Source organism: Halichoerus grypus, chromosome 1 (assembly GCF_964656455.1).
Source record: "Halichoerus grypus chromosome 1, mHalGry1.hap1.1, whole genome shotgun sequence".
Lineage (NCBI taxonomy): Eukaryota > Metazoa > Chordata > Mammalia > Carnivora > Phocidae > Halichoerus > Halichoerus grypus.
The window spans coordinates 107,631,742-107,647,030 of NC_135712.1; positions in this window are offsets into that span (position 1 = coordinate 107,631,742).

Genomic DNA, 15,289 nt, shown 5'->3' on the forward strand with positions numbered 1-15,289 from the left:
GAAAAAAGAAAAGAGATTCCGAATAAAGCTGAGACCCTCTCTCCCTTAAAGACTATGTCCATAGGAAAAGGAGAGATGGGAGAAAATCCAACCACGATTAAAGGGAAATAACAGGCAACTTTGTCTCAATAAGGCTAAAGAAAAGAGTCTCCCTGAAGAACTTATAACCTCTCAGTGCTGTAATTCATTGAGTTTTGAGATTCAAATTTAAGTTACCTGCAAAACAAGAAATTGACATAAAACTTGGTACCATTTTAAACCTTGTTCATCAAAGATCTCATTGAATGACATTTGAACAAAGACTTGAAAGAAGTGAGGGATGAAGCCATGTGGTATCTGGAGAAAAATGTTACAAGAAGAGAAAACCAAGAACTCAGTCCCCTGAGTGAGTCTAGAGCCTGCAGTGACTCAGAACTGGGCCATCCTGAGACCTGTAAATGAGTGCTTCTTTCCCATTTCATGGTGTGTTGCCTCACTTTGGGCTCTCAGATGTATAACAAGTCACTGGTCCGTGGGACAGCAGTTCTGGAGAGCCAAAGACAACATAGAAATTGGTGACACCAGGCCCAGAGACAAAGCAGACCTGAGACATCAGATTTCACATTTGGGCTTAATAGTGACATGACAAGACTGCTTGGCAGGCAATATTTTCTCAAAGAGCAAGACCCATTTGAGCACTTCTGCTGGGCCAGATATTATAGTATTCAGGGACATGAAACAGAATGAAGTGTTCTATCATAGCTCTCTTAGGAATTGAAGATTGAAAATATAGAGAAAATGGGAGAAGATAATATTTGAATGCCTAAGAATTTTCCCAAATTGATTAAAGACATAAAATCATAGGTTCAGGAACTTCAACAGGTCTTGAACTGAATAAAAATAATAATAAATTCAAACTTAGATACATAGATAAAACAGCAGAACATGAAAGACATAGAGAAACATTTTAACAAAATAATTTCAAATGGTTATTTATCTTGCTTTAAAACCAACAAAAGGTTGCCACCACTTCATGGTACAAATCAAATACTCGGTCCTGAGGTGCATGATTTTTCTCAAACTGGATCAATCTTGTCTATATGATTTTTTTTTTTTGGCCATGCCCAATAAGCACATCTTACTTAGTGTACAGACCTTTGTATATCATGTGCATTCTGAGCACCATCTTCTCATTTGTCTTTCAGAATGCCTTGTTCTCTGCCATCATCACTTAAAGTCCTACCCATGCCTCTCCTCCACTTTGGGACCTGCCCTGATCATGCCACCCTACATCTGTGCTATTCACTATGTCACACAATCACATAGTGCTGGTATTGTTTCTACTTATGGATGTGTATCTCCATCCTCAATTGAGGCATTATGTCTTGAAGGCATGCATGTAACGACAATGGCTTAAAGCTGTAGTTCTCTAATTCTTGGATCTAACAGATTCATAAAATTTTGGGGAAAATATAACATTCCCAGCTCTCTTTTTGCTGAAAATACATTAAAAGCCATCATGTACTATCTATGTCATTTCATAAGAGAAAGGACATTTTAAAAATCAAAATCTAATAGGGACATAATCTCATGTAAAATTCAGTAAATTTGCCTTAATATGAAGCTCACTATATATTGTTCTCATTTTTCTCTCTTTACCAAAAAAAAAAAAAAAAAAATCTTGATCAATGGCAGCCCCGGCTGCTTCTAGGCCAGCATTTAGAAATCAGTGCTCTACTGCTAGGCTGTTTTCCCTTCTTCCTGCTGCCAGATTTGTGGCAGAGAGAAGATAAATAACTATTTGAATGATCAGATTCAGTAATCAGATCTGAATTTTCTCACGTTTTTTAATTCTCATCATAGATCTCGTTTCCCTTCCTCACCCTTCATTCCCTGTCAGGTCAGTGGAGGGTTTTTTTTTTGAAACATATAGGTTACCAATGCAAACAAGATTTTGTCTTTCAGAATTTTTAACTGAAAGCTTTCTGTGCCTTTTTGTTTCAGAATCAGTTTTTATTTGCAACTCTAACACATGTAGTTAAAGGTGAATGTCAACGTCTACTTCCAGCTTTCTTTTATTGTCTCTTATGTTGACCTTTATTTCTTACTTTTTTTCTTTTTTATTGTAACTCTAAATTTATTTACTATTTTCTAGCACTCTCTTTTCTCTAAGCTGGCCTGATTTTTACTTCTTGCTTTTCTCAGCTATATTTGGAGGCTTACATAACTTTAATCACTATTTCTACCCACAGTTCTTATTTACAAAACATTTTCCCTTGGGCACTTAGAATTCAATTATTTTTATAATGTTAATTTTCTATTGTTAAGGCAATGCAGTTATTTAGAGAACATTTTAAACATATTTTTAAATGAAATAAAATCACTCACAAGTCTTACTCCCAAAGATAACCATTGTTAACATTTTAATGTATTCACTATAGTCCCTTATAGTCTTTTATTGGGTCTTAATACCCTCCCCTCTCAATAGGAAAAGGATTATAAATATCATAACTAACAAAAAAATATCCAGAAGTTGTAAATGGAAAATAATACAGAGAGAGAATGTATTTGCCTGTATCTCTCTATTGGTCTGTTATTACCATGATTAGAAAATAAGATAGTACATCAAATCATGCTATTTGAATTTTGAGGATGAAAAAACCTAAGGTCCTTGGCAATCAAAATGACCATTACCTTGATCTATTCAACTCTGCTTTTGAGGATAGCAGAGGAGATACTTTGGGTTTAACAGGTATCCTAGCAGTGTCCTTATCATGAAAACAGTTTTCTGTTGTTAATAAGTGCTATCCCAGGATATCACCAATTATTGATTTCAGAGGTTGCAGTATGCTTGACAGGCAATTTGCCTGCCTCTTAGAAGAAAATTTTCTGCATCCTAGAGGCATCCTATGGGGGTTATGCATTCCACCTACCCAGTTCCCTTCAACACTCACGCACATTTATCTCACCAACCCCTGCTGATGGGGCCAGTTGTCAGCACCAGAACTCTCAAAGCTAGGCCTTACATAAAGTGGCTTTCTTGTTTTTGGTTTTTGATTTTTCCCAGAAATCAGACTCAGAGAATGACTTACATCAGAGTGGAAGCCAAGTAGTTATGTACACTCAAGGGCAGAGGTCTCTCCTTAGTCTTGCAATACTGGACCACACAAAGAGACAAACAATGACAAAAGGCCATGTAGCCTAAGAAAAACAAATGTCTTCATTTTTCTAGTTCTGATAACTTTCTTATACTAGGCCCACTCTTTTCTGCATAAAGTGCACCTTTTTTTTGTTGTTGTTCTTGCATTTCTATGCTTTGTATAGCATTCACCTCTTTTTTTGTTGCTGTTGAGATATTTTCAGTTTGTTTTCATTCCTTGTAAGTTATGACTGAGTGACAATCCCTAGGAAAAGGGACAAGAGATTCTATCTGGATGGTAGAAAGATGAATGGAGGTTCAAGAAAACATCTCAAGGAATTGGCGGAGGGAGGAGTTGAGTAGGGGAGACCAAAAGAAGAAACAGAACCCAATGGAAGGAAACCCTCTCTGCACAGACAAGCTTTGCTCTGGACTGATAAGTTCAATAAGAAAATACCTACAAGAGTTTTTGTTTTGTTTTGTTGTTTGTTTTTTAAACAGTTTTGTTGAAGACAAAGTGCAAAGCTGTCTCCCTGCTATGGGTAGCATCTCAAAACTCAGTTCAGTTCTTTCAGCCTTAGATAAGCTGCCAGAGATTTGGTTAGAGTTACACACAGAATCTGTGGCTCCCTCTCCCTAGCTTGCTTTCTCCTTTCCTAGTATTTTTCCTCCTCATATTCTAGTGGCTGCAGTTGCCCACTGAACCCTGTCTTTTGATTCTTCAAGTAAGTAAAACTGTGGATTTTCCATCAGTTTCAGCAATCTCTAAAGATGCAGACTGGGGCCTGCCCCCAGGCTAAATGTTTTATAAACAGGAAACTCACCAGGTTCCCTTCCTTTCTTCTAAGTAGCCTCTGGCCTCTAAATTCAGCCTGCCTTTGTTCCCTCTCCAATGCCATCAGCTTGTGGGTTTTTATTTATTTATTTATTTATTTATTTATTTATTTATTTATTTTTTCAGAGTTGATGGTTTTTATCAATCTAAGGTGGTCTGGTCTGATAAGAGCTACTTGGCCCCAGGGAAGCAGAATGCTTCTGCAAGTCTTTTCAGAGCCTAGCATTTTCCACAATTGGCCACAATTGGGTCCCTCTATTTGTTTTAACCTCTTAGTCAGATGAAGTACCTCTTCAAATATACATATGTATACATACATCTCTTTTCTAAATCCATGTAAGCTGGAAAGTGGCATTCTATTTCCTTTCTACAAAAAAAAGCAACTTGGCTGGCTAAATATGTGTCACAACTGGTACCGAGTATTGCAGAGAATATTGGAGAGATAGGCAATGAGAGGAGAAATTCGATTCTAACAAAGCCATGCCATATGAAAGGAACAGATTCAAGCTGTGAATATGAAAATCATAATTGACTAACACATTTTAAGACTATGGCTGAAGAAACTCCACATACCCTTTGGGTGCTCTAGATAGATCACCTCCCCATAAAGAAAGAAGAAAAATAATTGCAAAATATAAAATACAAAGTGAAACCTTTATTAATTAGGACTCAGAAAGTAAAGCAAAACAGAACAAACACAAACTGAGTGCAAGAAAATAACTTAAAGGGAATGTTTAACCAAGGTGTGGGCAGGGTGTAGAAAAGAATTGATGGAGCAGATTCCCAGGGTAAAGTATAGGGAGCCATTTCTATTCCAGATGTGAAGGGCCAAGTTCAGGCAACACCTGAGGGAGTCCCTCACAGGTGCTCTGCTAAGTCTGAACAACTCAGAAGGAATGACAGCAGGGAAATAAATACTCCAGTGTCATTTTGCTCCTGTCCTCCAGTTTCCTGCAGGTGCTCCCATTGGCTGAACTCAACTGGAAGCCACAAGATTCTCCAGCCTGTTGATGTAGTCCATACATATTAGCTTCACAGTGCACACTATGAGGGCACACAAGGTGAAGGAGGGTGAAGGGTGGACTTAGAGGGTAAACAAGAAAAAGACCCCAATACAGAACTTATGAAAAATTTACTGTGGATGAAGGGAGAAAGAACATCATCCTAAAGCAAAAATGAAGTGCGGACATCTGAAAAATATTTGCTCTATGAACTAACAGAGCATTTAAAAATAGGTTTGGTATTTTCAGTAGGATATGAAAAGGACCAATCTCTATGAAACAGGAGCAGAAAGTTTATAAAGAAAAAGGTTAAGATCTAAGTAGAGCTCAATAAAATAATTTTTTAAATTAGATATAGAAGCAAAAGAAATAACAATAAAAATTGATGTCTTAGAAAATCAAACAAGTTTTAGTCAATACAGAAAACTCAGCTAATATGGAAAACCTTAAACATAGAAATTATATATTAACATTATACTGATGAACTATAACCAATAAAATGTAAATTCAAGGCCATCCCTTTATCTGGTTTTGCTTCCAAAAGGGAATCTGCAAGGAAGGAGTACAGACTTAGCATTTTAAGGTCCTCATCTCCTCTTGGCAAAAAATATGATGTATATTAATATTAAGCTTTGTTATGTTGTATGTGCATGTAACAATTTATAGATAATCTTTAAAATAGTGCTTTTCAACTGAGAGTGTGTTTTCCACCTCTGGGACATTTGCAATGACTGGAGACATTTTTGGTTATCATAACTCAAGGAGGGGGTGTGCTACTATCATCTAGTGGGTAGACATCAGTCATGCTGCTAAGAAGCATCTTACAATGCACAGGATAGGGCCTCACAACAAAGAATTATTCAGCCCAAAAGGTCATTTTTGCCGCTATTGAGAAGTCCTGATTCAAATAAATAGAACAGAAGGTATAACTTCAAAACCAGTAAAGGAAAAAGTGAAATAAGTATGTTATCAAAAGTCCAAAGAAATAAAGTACTTAACATGATAAAGAAATAAGATGGTAGAAATGTAATCGGTATTAATATAAGCAAAATAAGCTCACTTAAAAGGCAATTATTCTCGAGAGGAGAGGGGAAAGATGGCGGAGGAGTAGGGGACCCTATTTCAACTGGTCCGCGGAATTGAGCTGGATATCTACCAGACCACTCTGAGCACCCACGAAACCAGCCTGAGATGTAAGAAGATTTGGATCTCTACAAACAGAATATCGCAGGCAGTTGGTTTTGAGGTACAAAGCGGAGAGCCGTGATTCTGCAGGCAGATATCGGAGGATAAACGGCGGCGGGAGGGTGCCTGGCCGTGGGGATCCTACACCGCCGGTGAGTGACGCCTCGCCCTCTGCGGATGGGGTACAGACTCGCAGACCTGTAGCGTCGGGAAAGGACTTTAGGGCAGCCCCCGGGGTGGAAAACCAGACCAGCGGGGTCGCGCGCATGCGAACTGCAGCACCCCCCCCCGACAGAAACCGGAGCGACGATCGCGCGCACACCAACTGCAGCCTCCGAGACGGAAACCCAGTGCACCGTGTCCCGCGGATGAACTGCAACCCCCGGGGGTGGAAACCCCAAGCGGCGGAGTCGCGCGTGCGTGAATTGGGAGCGGCTGGCGGTTTTAGAAGCACAAAGGGCAGAGACGTGCCCCGACCTGGAGGCAGGACTGGGAGCGCTGCGGAGGGGCGCACAACCCAGGACGCTGCAGTTTATAGCAGCTCGGACAGAAACGGAGATGGTGTGGCCTGGAGAGCTCACTGAAGAACAGACTGAGGTCTCTCTGCTCTGAGGCAGAGGGTTGGAAACGGTCTCTTCTGCTCTGACTCGCGGAAGAGACGCGGAAAGCCACCAGGGAAAGGCGCCAGAGAACAAAAGCCCCAAAGACTGATTCCCGCTGAGCCCATCCCCCGCCACAGGGGTTCAGGGCAACTCCGCCCAAACAGGGTTGCCTGAGTAACAGCGCGGCAGGCCCCTCCCGCAGAAGACAGGCTAGGAAAACAAGAGGCCAGCAACCCTAAGGTCCCAAGAAAACAGGTGCATCTTGCTTGGGTTCTGGTCAATAATTTCGATTCTATACATTCCCTCAAACACCCATCAACAGAATGACTAGGAGGAGGAGCCCCCAAAACAGAAAAGACTCAGAGATTATGACTTATCCTGCAGATTTACAAATGGATGCAGACATAACCAAGATGTCGGAGATGGAATTCAGGCTAGCAATTGTGAAGACAATGGCTAGAATGGAGAAATCAATTAATGGCAACATAGAGTCTCTAAGGGCAGAAATAAAAGGTGAATTGGCAGAACTTAAAAATGCTATCAATGAGATCCAATCCAATCTAGATAACCTAACAGCTAGGGTAACTGAGACAGAAGAGAGAATAAGTGATCTGGAAGACAGTATAATAGATAAAAAGGGAAAAGAGGAGGCCAGGGAAAAACAACTCAGAATCCATGAAAATAGAATCAGAGAAATAAGTGACACCATGAGGCGTTCCAATGTCAGAATAATTGGAATCCCAGAGGGAGTGGAGAGAGAGAGAGGGCTAGAAGATGTATTTGAGCAAATTGTAGCTGAGAACTTCCCTAATCTGGGGAATGAAACAAACATTCAAGTCCTAGAGGCAGAGAGGACCCCTCCTAAGATCAAGGAAAACAGGCCAACACCCCGGCATGTAATAGTAAAACTTGCAAATCTTAGAACCAAGGAAACCATCTTAAGGGCAGTTAGGGGGAAGAGATTCCTTACGTACAGAGGGAGGAACATCAGAATAACGTCAGACCTATGCACAGAGACCTGGCAAGCCAGAAAGGCCTGGCAAGACATATTCAGAGTACTAAATGAGAAGAACATGCAGCCAAGAATACTTTATCCGGCAAGGCTTTCATTTAGAATGGATGGAGAGATGCAGAGCTTCCACGACTGGCAGAAGTTGAAAGAATATGTGACCACTAAGCCGGCCCTGCAAGAAATATTAAGGGGGGTTCTATGAAAGGAGAAAGACCCCAAGAGTGATCTACAACAGAAATTTACAGGGACAATCTATAAAAACAACGTCTTCACAGGCAACATGATGACAATTAATTCATATCTTTCAATAATCACTCTCAACGTGAATGGCCTAAACGCTCCCATAAAATGGCACAGGGTTGCAGATTGGATAAAAAGACAGGACCCATCCATATGCTGTCTACAAGAGACTCATTTTGAACCTAAAGATACATCCAGACTGAAAGTGAAGGGATGGAGATCTATCTTCCATGCCAGCGGACCTCAAAAGAAAGCTGGGGTAGCAATTCTTATATCAGACAAATTAGATTTTAAACTAAAGTCTGTAATAAGAGACACAGAAGGACACTATATCATTCTTAAAGGGTCTATCCAACAAGAAGATCTAACAATTGTAAATATCTATGCCCCCAACATGGGAGCAGCCATCTACATAAGCCAACTGTTAACCAAAATAAAGAGTCATATTGATAACAATACGTTAATTGTAGGAGACCTCAGTACTCCACTCTCAGCAATGGACAGATCATCTAAGCAGAAAATCAACAAGGAAACAAGAGCTTTGAATGATACATTGGGCCAGATGGACCTCATAGATCTTTACAGAACATTCCACCCTAAAACAACAGAATACTCATTCTTCTCGAGTGCACATGGAACTTTCTCCAGAATAGACCATATACTGGGTCACAAATCAGGTCTCAACCGATACCAAAAGATTGAGATTATTCCCTGCATATTCTCAGACCACAATGCTCTAAAACTGGAACTCAATCACAAGAAAAAATTTGGCAGAAATTCAAACACTTGGAAGCTAAAGACCACTCTGCTCAAGAATGTTTGGGTCAACCAGGAAATCAAAGAAGAACTTAAACAATTCATGGAAGTCAATGAGAACGAAAACACATCGGTCCAAAACCTATGGGATACTGAAAGGCGGTCCTAAGGGGGAAATACATGGCCATCCAAGCCTCACTCAAAAAAATAGAAAAATCCCGAATTCACCAACTAACTCTACACCTTAAGGAACTAGAGAAAAAGCAACAAACGATGCCTAAGCCACGCATTAGAAGAGAAATAATTAAAATTAGAGCAGAAATCAATGAATTAGAAACCAGAAACACAGTAGATCAAATCAACGAAACTAGAAGTTGGTTCTTTGAAAGAATTAATAAGATTGATAAACCACTGGCCAGACTTATCCAAAAGAAGAGAGAAAGGACCCAAATTAATAAAATTATGAATGAAAGGGGAGAGACCACGACTAACACCAAGGAAATAGAAACAATTATTAGAAATTATTATCAACAACTATATGCCAATAAACTGAGCAATCTGGATGAAATGGAGGCCTTCCTGGAAACCTATAAGCTGCCAAGACTGAAACAGGAAGAAATTGACAACCTGAATAGGCCAATAACCAGTAATGAGATTGAAGCAGTGATCAAAAACCTCCCAAAAAACAAGAGTCCAGGGCCTGATGGATTCCCTGGGGAATTCTACCAAACATTCAAAGAACTAATACCTATTCTACTGAAGCTGTTTAAAAAAATAGAAACAGAAGGAAAACTTCCAAACTCATTCTATGAGGCCAGCATTACCTTAATCCCCAAACCAGGCAAAGACCCCATCAAAAAGGAGAATTTCAGACCAATATCCCTGATGAATATGGATTCCAAAATCCTCAACAAAATCCTAGCTGATAGGATCCAACAGTACATTAAAAGGATCATCTACCACAACCAAATAGGATTTATCCCCGGGATGCAAGGGTGGTTCAACATTTACAAATCAATCCACGTGATAGAAAAAGAAAAACAAAGCTGGGGGTATCACGTTGCCCGATTTCAAGCTATATTACAAATCAGTGATCACCAAGACAGCATGGTACTGGCACAAAAACAGACATACAGACCAATGGAACAGAATAGAGAACCCAGATATGGACCCTCAACTCTATGGTCAAATAATCTTTGACAAAGCAGGAAAAAACATGCAATGGAAAAAAGACAGTCTCTTCAATAAATGGTGCTGGGAAAATTGGACAGCCACATGCAGAAGAATGAAACTCGACCATTCTCTAACACCATTCACAAAGATAAACTCAAAGTGGATGGAAGACCTCAATGTGAGACAGGAATCCATCCAAATCCTAGAGGAGAACATAGGCAGTAACCTCTTTGACATTGCCCACAGCAACTTCTTTCAAGATACATCTCCAAAACCTAGTGAAACAAAAGCAAAAATGAACTTTTGGGACTTCATCAAGATAAAAAGCTTCTGCACAGCAAAGGAAACAGTCAACAAAACAAAGAGGCAACCCACAGAATGGGAGAAGATATTTGCAAATGACACTACAGATAAAGGGCTGGTATCCAAAATCTATAAAGAACTTCTCAAACTCAACACCCAAAAAACAAATAATCAAGTCAAAAAGTGGGCAGAAGAGATGAACAGACACTTCTCTGAAGAAGACATACAAATGGCTAACAGACACATGAAAAAATGTTCATCATCATTAGCCATCAGGGAAATCCAAATCAAAACCACACTGAGATACCACCTTACACCAGTTAGAATGGCCAAAATGGACAGGGAAAGAAACAACAAATGTTGGAGAGGTTGTGGAGAAAGGGGAACCCTCTTACACTGTTGGTGGGAATACAAGTTGGTACAGCCACTTTGGAAAACAGTGTGGAGGTGCCTCAAAAATTTAAAAATAGAGCTACCCTATGACCCAGCAATTGCACTCCTGGGTATTTACCCCAAAGACACAGATGTAGTGAAAAGAAGGGCCATATGCACCCCAATGTTCATAGCAGCAATGTCCACAATAGCCAAACTGTGGAAAGAGCCGAGATGCCCTTCAACAGATGAATGGATAAAGAAGATGTGGTCCATATATACAACGGAATATTACTCAGCCATCAGAAAAGATGAATACCCAACTTTTACATCAACATGGATGGGACTGGAGGAGATTATGCTAAGCAAAATAAGTCAAGCAGAGAAAGTCAATTATCATATTGTTTCACTTATTTGTGGAACATAAGGAATAACATGGAGGACATTAGGAGAAGGAAGGGAAAAATGGTGGGGGGAATTGGAGGGAGAGATGAACCATGAGAGACTATGGACCTGAGAAACAAACAGGGTTCTAGAGGGGAGGGGGGAGGGGGGATTGGTTAGCCTGGTGATGGGTATTAAGGAGGGCACATACTGCATGGAGCACTGGGTGTTATATGAAAACAATGGATCGTGGATCACTACATCAAAAACTAATGATGTATTGTATGGTGACTAACATAATATAATAAAATTAAAAACTACAAAAAAAAAGGCAATTATTCTCAACTTGACTAAAAAGAAATAAAATTCAGCTATTTACAAATTCACATTTAGAACTTGATGGCATAGGAAGTTTTAAAATAGAAGAATGGAAAATAATACTAACAAGGAGAAAGATAATATAGGAAACCATATTACCATTGGAGTAATAGAATTCAGAGTTAAGGGCATCATTATGTATAAATATGGACATTACTTGATGATATAATAATTGTGAACCTATATGCACCTAACAGTATAAACCTCGTATATAAAGGGGGAAAAAAGTATCAAGTAGTTTTTATAAGAACTGATAAATTCTGCATATAAAATAAGAGGGGATTAAGAGGTACAAACTTTCAGTTATAAAATAAATAAATCATGGGAATGAAAGCACAGCATAGGGAATATAGCTAAGAATGTAATAACTTTGTATAGTGACAGATGGTAACTACACATGTTGTGATGAGCAATTATTTATGTATATAATTGTCAAATCACCATACTGTACACTATCACTATGTTTCAACACTATGTTGAAACTAATATCTTGTAAAAAAAAAAAAAAGAAAAGCAAAAGTGGGGATAATTTGTACAATATGTTTTAAAAAGTTTGATCATGGGCTCCTGGATGGCTCAGTTGGTTAAGCAACTGCCTTCGGCTCAGGTCATGATCCTGGAGTCCCGGGATCGAGTCGCACATCAGGCTCCCTGCTCAGCAGGGAGTCTGCTTCTCCCTCTGACCCTCCTCCCTCTCATGCTCTCTGTCTCTCATTCTCTCTCTCGCAAATAAATAAAATCTTAAAAAAAAAATTAAAAAAATAAAATAAAAAGTTTCATCATATATAAAGAGAAAGGAATGAAAATTAAGCTGTCTTCTATTGTTCTGGCATGACAGCAATATGAAATACTGTACAAACACTCATGACTCTGGCCTAGGTAGGAAAGACCTGCTTTGCAACTAGTAAGATTTTCCATTTTTGATTGGGTATAATACTACTGCCTAGAGCCAAAACTTAAACCTAGGATTTATTTTTAAATTCTAAATGCAGTATTTTTTCCACTCTACTATATGGCGAATATGAGAAAGATGCATAAATATATCACAACTTTAAATACCTCTGTAAAATTCTATATTTCTGTAGAACAAATGAAAAATTTCCGCTGAATTTTCTTAGATTTAAATAATGAATGTAAATTATAAATGCTGTACTCTGTATAATTAAACTTCCCCTTCTTTGTCTATCTTTCCTCAAAAACTGTAATCCTTCCCTGCTTAAATATAAAATTAAAGAAACTTGGAGGAAAAAGGAATTACCACTTATGCACATTATAAAAAGTTGATTATGGTCAGGGAAATTTCCTATGGAATCCCAAGGAGATCATTTAATTATTTCCTGAGGGAACTAGAAAGTTCCAGAAAATACTCTCAAGCTTTTCCCAACTTCATATGTCCTAAGATAATGGAAATAAATCAAGTCATGCCCAAGTTCTGTCAGAGTTAAGTGTAAATTTTACATAATTTTATATATGGGTATAAGACTGCATGTTGATATGGTCACAGACATTTTATAACTTATGTCAGTATCACTGTGAACTATTAAAAACTCATGTGATGGGGTGCCTGGGTGGCTCAGTTGGTTAAGCATCTGCCTTTGATTCAGGTCATGATCCCAGAGTCCTGGGATCAAGTCCTGAATTGGGCTCCTTGCTTAGTGGGGAGCATGCTTCTTGCTGTGCCTGCCGCTCCCCCTGCTTGTGTTCTCTCTCTGACAAAGATGACAAAAAAAAAAAAAAAAATCTTAAAAAAAATAAATAAAAGCTCATGTGAAACAAAACTACTAAACTATAAGTTTCCATGTGAAGTGATAAAAGGAGACTAAGTTTGCAATGAAAATTATGTAAAACTTTCATGAAAGAAAAAAATTACTTTGGAAAAATTATTTTCCAAATGGGTTATGTATAATGGCCAAACTCAGTGGAATTGGCAGCTATAGATGTTTGTGGAGGGAGGTAATACTAAATACACTAAAAAGTTAAAGAAAATATATAATGCACATTGTTCTTGTGATGGTTTAAAGCACATTGTTCATGTCTGGACTTGAAGGACTGAAAAATACATTGAGTATTTTTGCTGGTGTTATTTACCGATACATCAATACTCCCTCCTCCAACTGAGTCAGAGTGTTAGAACACGATTCATTATGAACTGGGGGAGGAAGGGCTTCTGTTAGCAAAGATGCAATGTCGTGACAGTTGTATCCAACTGAAAGAAAAATTCTTTGATCTGTATTGGAAACTATAACCCTCAAAGTATACAAAGGAGTGAGAACAAGGGAGAAAATATTAAGAAACTGCACAGAAATAATATTTCAGATAATATCTTCCCAAGTGATGTAGTATTTTAAAAATATTGACTCTATGTTCATATGATTTCAATATCTATTGGTTCATCCTTAGTTATAAGAATCCTTATGATTTTGTATTTGTTTTTACATTATGGAAACCCGCATACTACATGTTATGCTATTAAATTATTTCACATTCTACTTAAATTTCTCTAATTCATATATGTATTTCTGAACCATTGACATTTTCAAGGGATATATACCAATACCTTAATGAATCTTTCAAATTTTAAAAAACATAAGTATAACCGACTTGCTTTTTTACTAACACTTTGTTTTTCCCTGGCATATCCTAACACTAAAAATTAACTACATTTATATTAGCATCTTTCTTTTATTTAATGGGCTATTTTCCAGAAATAATATAATTATATGTCATATAGGGTAATATAAAGACTATGGTATAACAAGTAAAGCATAAAACTGTGTTGTGATTGCTCACTGGCTAAGTAAACAATTTGCCAACAAAAACCAGTCTTGTGATGTGCAAATAAAATCCATGAGTTGGCAAAACTATAAATTCCCATATGCCCTGTACTTCTTAAGTCCTAGTGGAAACTGTGAATGTTGAGTCTTCAAATATCAAAATCAAGTGTGTGTATGTATGTGTGTCTGTTGTGTCTGTATCATGGGTTGACAATTTTTCTTGTAAATGTCCATATATTCAATATTTTAGACTTACTCATATAAACAGAAATTTATGTACATTGCAATATGTATAAATACATACACTACATATACATACATAAATATACATTTATTTATCTACCAATTGCCAGGTATTTCAAAATGCTGTTTTCTCATATTGTATCATAGTATGTTAAATTAAACTTTGTGTTCTGAAATAATTGTAGATTCACATGCATTGTACAAAATAATACAGAGGGATCCCCCTATCTTGTACCCAGTTTTACTCAACAGTAACATCTTGCAAACTATAGTACAATACCACAACCAGAATACTGATATTGATGCAATCAAGATAGTGAATATTTCCATCTCAGAAAGATCCTTTATTTGCACTTTTATAGCCATACATGCTTTCTTCCCACCCACAACCCCTTCTTAATCTTTGGCAATCCTCAGTCTGTTCTCTGTTTCTAGAATGTTGTTATTTCAAGAATGTTATAATAATGGAAGCCTATGCCATGTAAACTTTTGGGACTGGTTTTTCTCATTCAGCGTAATTTTCAGGAGATTCATCTAGGCTGTTGCATGTACCAATAGTTCATTCCTTTTTATTGCTGAGCAATATTGCATGATATGGATGTATGGCAGTTTGTTTTATAATCCATTGAGGGACATATGAGTTGTTCCCATGTTAGGGCTGTAAATATTAATGTACAGATTTTGGTATGAACATAAATCTTAATTTCTCTATGATAAATAGCCATGAATGCAGTTAACAGGTCATATGTTAGTTGCAAGTTTAGTTTTTTCCGGAAACTATCAAAATGTTGTCAGAGTGATTGTATCATTTTACATTTCTACCGGCAATGTATGAGTGATCCAGTTTCTCCATGTGTAGTTGTATCTCATTGGCTTAATGATGTTGAACATCTTTTATGTGCTGTATGTCTTC